The sequence below is a fragment of the Salmo salar genome, chromosome ssa04, assembly GCF_905237065.1.
Source record: "Salmo salar chromosome ssa04, Ssal_v3.1, whole genome shotgun sequence".
In the NCBI taxonomy this organism is placed as follows: domain Eukaryota; kingdom Metazoa; phylum Chordata; class Actinopteri; order Salmoniformes; family Salmonidae; genus Salmo; species Salmo salar.
This window is the reverse complement of record NC_059445.1, coordinates 52,247,742-52,259,152: the sequence shown is the minus strand read 5'-3', so window position 1 is coordinate 52,259,152 and position 11,411 is coordinate 52,247,742.

Below are 11,411 nucleotides of genomic sequence, written 5' to 3'. Positions count from 1 at the left end.
GTTCATACAATGTGGTTAGTAGTTGACGAGAGAGAGAACGACAATAGTTTAACAGTTTTGAACAAATTAATTTCTTCCAAAATGGAGAAGCAAATTAGTATTTTTTTCACTTTCAGTTTCATTTATTTAGCTAGCAAATGCAGATAGCTATTTTTGCCTACTAAAAAACCCTGCTCAAACAGAGGGATGCTATGTTAGCTAGCTGGCTATGACTATCCAACACAACACTGGAACTCTTCCAAGTTAAGGTAAGCTTTCGGTTTTACAAATGTATTGCCACGGGGCCCGCCGGTGTAAGTGCTAAACTGCTTACTGACACATTTCAGTTGAATGCATTCAATTGTGCAACTGACTAGGTATCCCCCTTTCCCTTAGCGGGTTTACTAGTGTTACAGCGTTAGTTCTATTAGCTATGCTGACTATGCCGTTACAACGATGTAGGTTGTATGTAGCGGTTATGATATGGTTTGGCTTGGAAAGGTTTTTTCACCTTGTCACCTAAATTTTTAAATTTTATTTCACCTTTATTTAACCAGGTAAGATAGTTGAGAACAAGTTCTCATTTACAACTGCGACCTGGCCAAGATAAATCAAAGCAGTGCGACACAAACAACAACACAGAGTTACACATGGAATAAACAAGCGTACAGTCAATAACACAATAGGGGAAAAAAGAAAGTCTATATACAGTGTGTGCAAATGGCGTGAGGAGGTAAGGCAATAAATAGGCCATAGTAGCAAAGTAATTACAATTTAGCAGATTAACACTGGAGTGATAGATGAGCAGATGATGATGTGCAAGTAGTGAAACTGGTGTGCAAAAGAGCAGAAAAGTACATAAAAACAATATGAGGATGAGGTAGGTAGATTGGGTGGACTATTTACAGATGGACTATGTACAGCTGCAGCGATTGGTTAGCTGCTCAGATAGCTGATGTTTAAAGTTAGTGAGGGAAATGTAAGTCTAAAGCTTCAACGATTGTTTTTTGTGTTGCAATTTGTTCCAGTCACTGGCAGCAGAGAACTGGAAGGAAAGGCGGCCAAAGGAGGTGTTGGCTTTGGTGATGACCAGTGAGATATACCTGCTTGAGCGCGTGCTACAGGTGGGTGTTGTTATTGTGACCAGTCTTTACCTAGCATAGAATTATAGATGACCTGGAGCCAGTGGGTCTGGCAACTAGAGCATATAGGTCGCAGTGGTGGGTGGTATAAGGGGCTTTGGTAACAAAACGGATGGCACTGTGATAGACTGCATCCAGTTTGCTGAGTAGAGTATTGGAAGCTATTTTGTAGATGACATCGCCGAAGTCGAGGATCGATAGGATAGTCAGTTTTACTAGGGTAAGTTTGGCGGCGTGAGTGAAGGAGGCTTTGTTGCGATATAGAATGCCGATTCTAGATTTGATTTTGGATTGGAGATGTTTAATATGAGTCTGGAAGGAGAGGTTACAGTCTAGCCAGACACCTAGGTATTTGTAGTTGTCCACGTATTCTAGGTCAGAACCGTCCAGAGTAGTGATGCTAGTCGGGTGGGCGAGTGCAGGCAGCGAACGGTTGAAAAGCATGCATTTGGTTTTACTAGCGTTTAAGAGCAGTTGGAGGCCACGGAAGGAGTGTTGTATGGCATTGAAGCTCGTTTGGAGGTTAGTTAACACAGTGTCCAAAGAAGGGCCAGATGTATACAGAATGGTGTCGTCTGCGTAGAGGTGGATCAGGGAATCCCCTGCTGCAAGAGCGACATCGTTGATATATACAGAGAAAAGAGTCGGCCCGAGAATTGAACCCTGTGGTACCCCCATAGACTGCCAGAGGTCCAGACAACAGGCCCGCCGATTTGACACACTGAACTCTGTCTGCGAAGTAGTTGGTGAACCAGGACAGGCAGTCATTTGAGAAACCAAGGCTATTGAGTCTGCCGATAAGAATACGTGATTGACAGAGTCGAAAGCCTTGGCCAGGTCGATGTGTTAAAACTGATGTGTTCTGCATTGAAGTGCACAAGCGAAGGGAAAAGATGAGAGGAGGAGAGCGCATTGATGCAAGAAGGAATACAATGTGGCTGCTATAAAAGTGAACTGTCTTTACACATGATCAGGGGTGTATTCATCCCATCAATTCTGTTTAAAAAAAAAAATCTTAAAAGGAAGCAAACAGAACGAAACAGGGATAAACATACCTGAATTTGTCCAATAGAAACTGTTGGACTAATGGTTACACCCTAGATCAGCTAGATGCAGGCAAGAGTGTGCAAGGCGGTATTGAATGTGTCACTATCACCTCAAATTTCTCTCGAACCTTTGTGCACCTATATTGTAAACTTTCAATTTGAGTATCATGTAGTAGCCTAAACCTATCGCTGTCACATTGAACTGGGTGAATGTCATAGATATTCCAGTCATTGAATATGCTGTAATAGAAATAAGGCCATGCTCGTCCTCCCTCATCTTAAACGGCACTGACTGCCACTGACCACCACCAATATGCATCTATTTGTATTAGGCTCAGAAAGTTTATTAAAAGTATTCTTATTCTTAAAATGCAATAATTCAAGTGTTACGTGGTGAATACCTGCCTGCCTGCTTTTCGGTTTAGAGCAGGAGAGACCAGTACAGCTCCTTATCCTTACTGCACTCCTCACTGGGCTATAAGCAGATGTAACAGAAGTGGTACTGTCAGCTGAAACAGCTCAGGTATTTACATCCAGATGTGTGCATTATCAAATTTTATTGGTCACATACACATGGTTAGCAGATGTTAATGCAAGTGTAGCGAAATGCTTGAGCTTCTAGTTCCAACAGTGCAGTAATATCTAACAAGTACTCTAACAATTCCCCAACAACTACCTAATACACACAAATCTAAAAGGGGTGAATGAGAATATGTACATACAGTTGATGTTGGAAGTTTACATACACCGTAGCCAAATAAATTTCAACTCAGTTTTTCACAATTCCTGACATTTAATCCTAGTAAAAATTCCCTGTCTTAGGTCAGTTAGGATCACCACTTTATTTTAAGAATGGGAAATGTCAGAATAAAAGTAGAGAGAATGATTTATGTCACCTTTTATTTCTTTCATCACATTCCCAGTGGGTCAGAAGTTTACATACACTCAATTAGTATTTGGTAACATTGCCTTTAAATTGTTTAACTTGGGTCAAATGTTTTGGGTAGCCTTCCACAAGCTTCCCACAATAAGTAGGGTGAATTTTGGCCCATTCCTCCTGACAGAGCTGGTGTAGCCGAGTCAGGTTTGTAGGCCTCCTTGCTCACACACGCTTTTTCAGTTCTGCCCACACATTTTCTATAGGATTGAGGTCAGGGCTTTGTGATGACCATTCCAATACCTTTACTTTGTTGTCCTTAAGCCATTTTTCCACAACTTTGGAAGTATGCTTGGGGTCATTGTCCATTTGGAAGACCCATTTGCGACCAAGCTTTAACTTCCTGACTGATTTCTTGAGATGTTGCTACAATATATCCACATAATTTTCCTCCCTCATGATGCCATCTATTTTGTGAAGCGCACCAGTCCCTCCAGCAGCAAAGCACCCCCACAACATGATGCTGCCACCCCCATGCTTCACGGTTGGGATGGTGTTCTTCGGCCTGCAAGCCTCCACCTTTTTCTTCCAAACATAACGATGGTCATTATGGCCAAACAGTTCCATTTTTGTTACATCAGACCAAAGGACATTTCTCAAAAAAGTACAATCTTTGTCCCCATGTGCAGTTGCAAACCGTAGTCTGGCTTTTTTATGGCGGTTTTGGAGCAGTGGCTTCTTCCTTGCTGAGCGGCCTTTCAGGTTATGTCGATATAGGACTCGTTTTACTGTGGATATAGATACTTTTGTACCTGTTTCCTCCAGCATCTTCACAAGGTCCTTTGTTGTTGTTCTGGGATTGGTTTGCACTTTTCGCACCAAAGTATGTTAACCTCTAGGAGACAGAACGCGTCTCCTTCCTGAGTGGTATGACGGCAGCGTGGTCCCTTGGGTGTTTATACTCACGTACTATTGTTTGTACAGATGAATGTGGTACCTTCAGGCGTTTGGAAATTGCTCCCAAGGATGAACCAGACTTGTGGAGGTCTACAATTGTTTTTCTGAGGTCTTGGCTGATTTCTTTAGATTTTTCCATGATGACAAGCAAAGAGGTACTGAGTTTGAAGGTAGGCCTTGAAATACATCCACAGGTACACCTCCAATTGACTCAAATAGCCCATCAGAAGCTTCTAAAGCCATGCCATCATTTTCTGGAATTATCCAAGCTGTTTAAAAGGCACAGTCAACTTAGTGTATGTAAACTTCTGACCCACTGGAATTGTGATACAGTGAATTATACGTGAAATAATCTGTAAACAATTGTTGGAAAAATTACTTGTGTCATGCACAAAGTAGATGTCCTAACCGACTTGCCAAAACTATAGTTTGTTAACAAGAAATTTGTGGAGTGGTTGAAAAACGAGTTTTAATGACTCCAACCTAAGTGTATGTCAACTTCAGACTTCAACTGTATAAGTATATGGATGAGCGATGGATGAGCGATGGCCGAGCGGCATAGGCAAGGTGCAGTAGATAGTATAAAATACAGCATATACATGTGATATGAGTAATGTAAGATATGTAAAACATTAAAGTCGCATTATTTAAAGTTACTAGTGATCCATTTATTAAAGTGTCCAATGATGGCTATTTAACAGTCTAATGGCCTTGAGATAGAAGCTGTTTTTCAATCTCTGTCCCAGCTTTGATGCACCTGTACTGACCTCGCCTTCTGGATGATAGCGGTGTGAACAGGCAGTGGCTCGGGTGGATGTTGTCCTTGATGATCTTTTTGGCCCTCCTGTGACATCGGGTGCTGTAAGTGTCATGGAGGGCAGGTAGTTTGCCCCCGGTGATGCATTGTGCAGACTGCACCACCCTCTGGAGAGCCTTGCGGTTGAGGGCGGTGCAGTTGCCGTACCAGGCTGTGATACAGCCCGAGAGGATGTTCTCGATTGTGCATCTGTAAAGGTTTGTCAGGGTTTTGGGTGACAGGCCAAATTTCTTCAGCCTCCTTCTTCACCTCACTGCATGTGTGGGTGGACCATTTCAGTTTATCTGTGATGTGTACACCCAGGAACTTTCCACCTTCTCCACTGCTGTCCCTTCGATGTGGATGGGGGGGTGCTCCCTCTGCTGTTTCCTGAAGTCCACGATCATCTCCTTTGTTTTGTTGACGATGAGTGAGAGGTTGTTTTCCGGACACCACACTCTGAGTGCCCTCACCTCCTCCCTGTAGGCTGTCTCGTCGTTGTTGGTGATCAAGCCCACTACTGTTGTGTCATCTGCAAACTTGATGATTGAGTTGGAGGCGTGCATGGCCACTCAGTCGTGGGTGAACAGGGAGTACAGGAGAGGGCTGAGCACACACCCTTGTGGGGCCCCAGTGTTGAGGGTCAGTGAAGTGGAGATGTTGTTTCCTACCTTCACCACAAGGGGGCGGCCCGTCAGAAAGTCCAGGACCCAGTTGCACAGGGAGGGGTTGAGACCCAGGGCCTCCAGCTTGATGATGAGCTTGGAGGGTACTATGGTGTTGAATGGTGGGCTGTTGTCAATGAAGAGCATTCTTACATAGGAATTATTTTTGTCCAGATGGGATAGGGCAGTGTGCAGTGTGATGGCGATTGCATCATCTGTGAATCTGTTGGGGCGATATGCAAACTGAAGTGGGTCTAGGGTGGCCGGTAAGGTGGCGGTGATATGATCCTTGACTAGCCTCTCAAAGCTCTTCATGACAACATAAGTGAGTGCTACGGTGTGGTAGTCATTTAGCAGAGTTATAGTTGCCTTCTTGGGTACAGGAACAATGGTAGCCATCTTGAAGCATGTGGGAACAACAGACTGGGATAGGGAGCGATTTAATATGTCTGTAAACACACCAGCCAGCTGGTCTGCGCATGCTCTGAGGACGCGCTTAGGGATGCCATCTGGGCCAGCAGCCTTGCGAGGGTTAACAAGTTTAAATGTTTTACTCACGTCGGCCACTGAGAAGGAGAGGGGGGGCCGCAGTCTTTGTTAGCGATCCGCGACAGTGGCACTGTATTATCCTCAAAGTGGGCAAAGAAGGTGTTTAGTTTGTCTGGAAGCATGACGTCGGTATCTGTGACATGGCTGTTTTTGTTTTGTAGTCCGTGATTGCCTGTAGACCCTGCCACATACGTCTCATGTCTGAGTGGTTGAATTGCAACTCCACCTTGTCCCTGTACCGGCATTTCGCTTGTTTGATTGCCTTGCGGAACGAATAACTACACAGTCTACAGTCGTGGCCAAAAGTTTTGAGAATGACACAAATATACGTTTTCACAACGTCTGCTGCCTCAGTGTCTTTAGATATTTTTGTCAGATGTTACTATGGAATACTGAAGTATAATTACAAGCATTTCATAAGTGTCAAAGGCTTTTATTGACAATTAGAGTCAAAGAGTCAATATTTGCAGTGTTGACCCTTCCTTTTCAAGACCTCTGCAATCCGCCCTGGCATGCTGTCAGTTAACTTCTGGGCCACATCCTGACTGATGGCAGCCCATTCTTGCATAATCAATGCTTGGAGTTTGTCAGAATTTGTGGGTTTTTGTTTGTTCACCCTCCTTTTGAGGATTGACCACAAGTTCTCAATGGGATTAAGGTCTGGGGAATTTCCTGGCCTTGGACCCAAAATATCGATGTTTTGTTCCCCGAGCCACTTAGTTAACACTTTTGCCTTATGGCAAGGTGCTCCATCATGCTGGAAAAGGCATTGTTCGTCACCAAACGGTTCCTGGATGGTTGGGAGAGATTGCTCTCGGAGGATGTGTTGGTACCATTCTTTATTCATGGCTGTGTTCTTAGGCAAAATTGTGAGTGAGCCCACTCCCTTGGCTGAGAAGCAACCCCGCACATGAATGGTCTCAGGATGCTTTACTGTTGGCATGACACAGGACTGATGGTAGCGCTCACCTTGTCTTCTCCGGACAAGCTTTTTTCCGGATGCCCCAAACAATCGGAAAGGGGATTCATCAGAGAAAATGACTTTACCCCAGTCCTCAGCAGTCCAATCCCTGTACCTTTTGCAGAATATCAGTCTGTCCCTGATGCTTTTCCTGGAGAGAAGTGGCTTCTTTGCTGCCCTTTTTGACACCAGGCCACCCTCCAAAAGTCTTTGCCTCACTGTGTGTGCAGATGCACTCACACCTGCCTGCTGCCATTCCTGAGCAAGCTCTGTACTGGTGGTGCCCCGAGCCCACAGCTAAATCAACTTTAGGAGACGGTCCTGGCACTTGCTGGACTTTCTTGAGCGCTCTGAAGCCTTCTTCACAACAATTGAACCGCTCTCCTTGATGTTCTTGATGATCCGATAAATGGTTGATTTAGGTGCAATCTTACTGGCAGCAATATCCTTGCCTGTGAAGCCCTAATTGTGTAAAGCAATGAGGAGGGCACGTGTTTCCTTCCAGGTAACCATGGTTGACAGAGGAATAACAATGATTCCAAACACCACCCTCCTTTTGAAGCTTCCAGTCTGTTATTTGAACTCAATCAGCATGACAGAGTGATCTCCAGCCTTGTCCTCGTCAACACTGTGTTAACGAGAGAATCACTGGCATGATGTCAGCTGGTCCTTTTGTGGCAGGGCTGAAATGCAGTGGAAATGTTTTTTGGGAATTCAGTTCATTTGCATGGCAAAGAGGGACTTTGCAATCAATTGCAATTCATCTGATCATAACATTCTGGAGTATATGCAAATTGCCATCATACAAACTGAGGCAGCAGACTTTGTGAAAATTTATATTTGTGTCATTCTCAAAACTTTTGGCCACGACTGTATATTCAGCCATATCTCCAGACCTCTTTCCATGGTTAAATGCTGTGGATCGCGCTTTCAGTTTTAATGCGAATGCCGCCATCCATCCATGGTTTCTGGTTAGGGTAGGTTTTAATGGTCACAGTGGGTACAACGCCTCCAATGCACTTATTTATAAACGCACTTACGGAGTCAGCGTATAGGTCAATATTGTCCTCTGAGGCTGATTGGAACATATTCCAGTCCACGTGATCAAAACAATCTTGGATGTGGCTTCAGACCAGCGTTGAATGGTTCTCGTCACTGGTACATCCTGTTTGAGTTTCTGCCTATAAGCCGGGACGAGCAAGATGGCGTTGTGGTCGGATTTGCCGAAGGGAGGGCAGGGGAGGGCTTTCTATGCATCGCGGAAGTTAGAGTAGCAGTGGTCGAGAGTATTATCCCCTACGTGTCGTGCAATCAATATGCTGATGAAATTTCGGTAGCATTGTTCTCAAATTTGCTTTGTTAAAATCCCCAGCTACCATAAATGCATCCTCCGGATATATAGTTTCCAGTTTACATGGAGTCCAGAGAAGTTCCTTGAGGGCCATCTTGGTGTTCGGTTGAGGGGGGATGTACACAGCTGTGACTATAACTGACGAGAATTCTCTTGGTAGGTAGACTGGATGACATTTGATTGTAAGGAATTCTAGGTCGGGCGAGCAGAAGGACTTGAGTTCCTGTATGTTGTTATGATTACACCAAGAGTTGTTAATCATAAAGAATACACCCCCGCCCTTCCTCTTCCCAGAGAGGTGTTTATCTCTGTCGGCATGAAGCATGGAGAGGCCCGGTGGCTGAACCAATTCCGACAACATATCCCGAGAAAGCCATGTTTCCATGAAACAGAGAATGTTATAATCTCTGATGTCTCTCTGGAAGGCAACCCTAGCTCGAATTTCATCTACCTTGTTGTCAAGAGACTGGACATTGGCGAGTAGTATACTTGGGAGCGGAGAGCGATGTGCCCGTTTTCGAAGCCTGACCAGAAGACCGCTCCGTCTGCCCCTTCTGCGTCACCGTTGTTTTCGGTCAGCTGCTGGGATTAGATCCATTGTCCTGGATAGTGGTCCGAAGAGAGTATCTGCTTCGGGAAAGTCATATTCCTGGTTGTAATGTTGGTAAATTGACGTTGCTCTTATATCCAATAGTTCTTCCCGGTTGTATGTAATAAGACTTAAGATTTCTTGGGGTAACAATGTAAGAAATAATACATAAAAAAAGAAAAAAAATACTGCATAGTTTCCTAAGAACGCGAAGCGAGACGACCATCTCTGTCGGTGCCATTAGGATCATTATCAGACTGTAGCACCTGGGGCAGGCACGGAACTCTGGGCAGCCCCAAACATGGCTCTTGGGGTCTGTCACCAGACAACAGGTGAGGAGAGTGGACACTAACTGGCAGGACCTGTTGCTGCAGCATCCAGATGTAGCTTCAGTAGTAGAGTGCCAGGCCCAGGGGGATAGGCAGGACCAGCAGACTCGTGGAGATAGAGGGCACTGGGTTCACTGGGCGATCTGACTGGGGATTCCAGGAGGTCCAGGAGGTGAATCAGTGGAGGAACAGGATAGGCACTAGATTACAGGGAAGGAGGGTTAGAAAGGTTTTGCAAACAAAACCCGACCCTATTTTTTTACTTTCTTGATATGAATAGGGAAATTACCAAAGATCAGATTACCCTATTGCTTACCCTCTTGTTTAGATCAGAATGCTCCACCATGCAATGTCTCTGAACCCCCCGAAACAATGTGTTTAATGATTACCTGAAGTGCTTTGATATTGTCACTAACTTATCACCTTGCACATTTGTCACCCTGTGAAGTTCAAAATTATTTATGTGATCTGTAGTTTATTAAACTGCATGCTTTCCTGAGTCCTAGCGGAAGTGATTTTTGTAATGCGTTAGGTAGGCCTAATACATTCGCATGAAATGGTTGGATGGAAACGTGGTTAATGACAGCCCTGCTACACTACAGCAGAGATTGACAAGATGGCCTTGTCTCCGCCCTATAGGCAGTCGGTGTCCCAAAGGCGGCAAGACAGGCGGTCTGCTTGTCGTGGACAGATTTGGACGGGAGTAACCCCACTCTCGCTTTGCCTCTTCCTCTCTGACTATAGCCATCGGGCATCCCGCATAGCCATCAGCTATATGCCATTAGGGAATGCTTCCTTTGAAATCAATAAAAGCTGCTACTGCTCGCGTTGCGTCCAATGGCAGCATCAAAGCACAAGAATCACCAAGGTTCAATTCTCGATGGCTGACGCGCGCGTACATTCGATCTTGTGAATTTAAATAATGCGAAATGAAGTTAATTCTGGTTAGGTTCTGTGTATCAGGTAGAACGTCACATTGATGGCGATGCGTGTTGTGTAGCTGAAGTGGGAGAGTTGGATAAAGGAGAGGCAGTAATGTAGGCCTAAGACAAAATCAAACCCCCCAATTATTTTTTTTATTTTTTTTAGAAGTACACGCTGGTATTAGAATCCATGTTAGTGAATGAGTCATGCGCATCAAATTAGAAGGCAAATCTACTTTTCCGGCATCTACGCGAAGCAATGTTCGTAAAGTGAGCAGATAAATTGCCAGAAGATAGACTGTTTGTTCATTGTTACATCTAGAATTGTGTCATGTAAAGTTAATGTCTATTTAGTGTTGATAAGTTTAGCTGCCAGTGCCAATAATAGGCTACATATTTTAAAACTAACTTTGTGCCTACCTTTGTTGATTTTGAGCACAGGCATATGTCTTGTTTGTACAAAATAATAAAGTGCCGTATAACAGGATATTTCTAAACGTAGCTCTTTATTAGCTAGCTACAACTGGTATGTTCACGTGTCTCATACCATGATCAACAGAAGATGACCTCACCACCTGGGTGGTCTGAACCAATCAGCGCAGTATGATACGGCTGTAAAATGCATGCAATTACAATTCAATATGTTTACACATATGAATATTACATCCCCCTTCTTTTAAAACAAAAATACAAATGTTTTACATATTCTAAGCATTTATTTTGAATACATGCTCTGTAGTTTTAACACAAGGTAAGTAACCATTTATACTGCACCAACTGAATCAACATAACAGACTCTGAAACAATGATTCAGCATACAGTTACTTTTAGAATGAAGGTTTCTCAGCAACTCAGCTTTCACTGTAGCAATGACAACTTAACATTTCAAACAAATACAATACCAAAGCATTTCAAGTCAATTTTTCAATAACAAGTTTACAGTCTGGAACTCTTTTAGGGCAGCGATCCGCCTACACCCTTTGATATTTCACAGGTCTAGGACAGCTCTGGGCTTGACTGCTCTTCCTGACCTTGTGTGATATGATGCTGAGCATGCTTCTATGTCAGTCAACAGCTCTTGTGGTGTTGCAGGTAAGTATGGTGTATGTTGTGCTGTGTGTGTGTTTAGTCCATCACATTCTCTTTCAAGGGAACAGTTCATCTCGTCAGTGTATTGTTCTTTTGTGTTCAGTAGGTTACGATGATTGCGGCAGTACACCGCTCCTTCTGCGGTGCGGACGTGATAT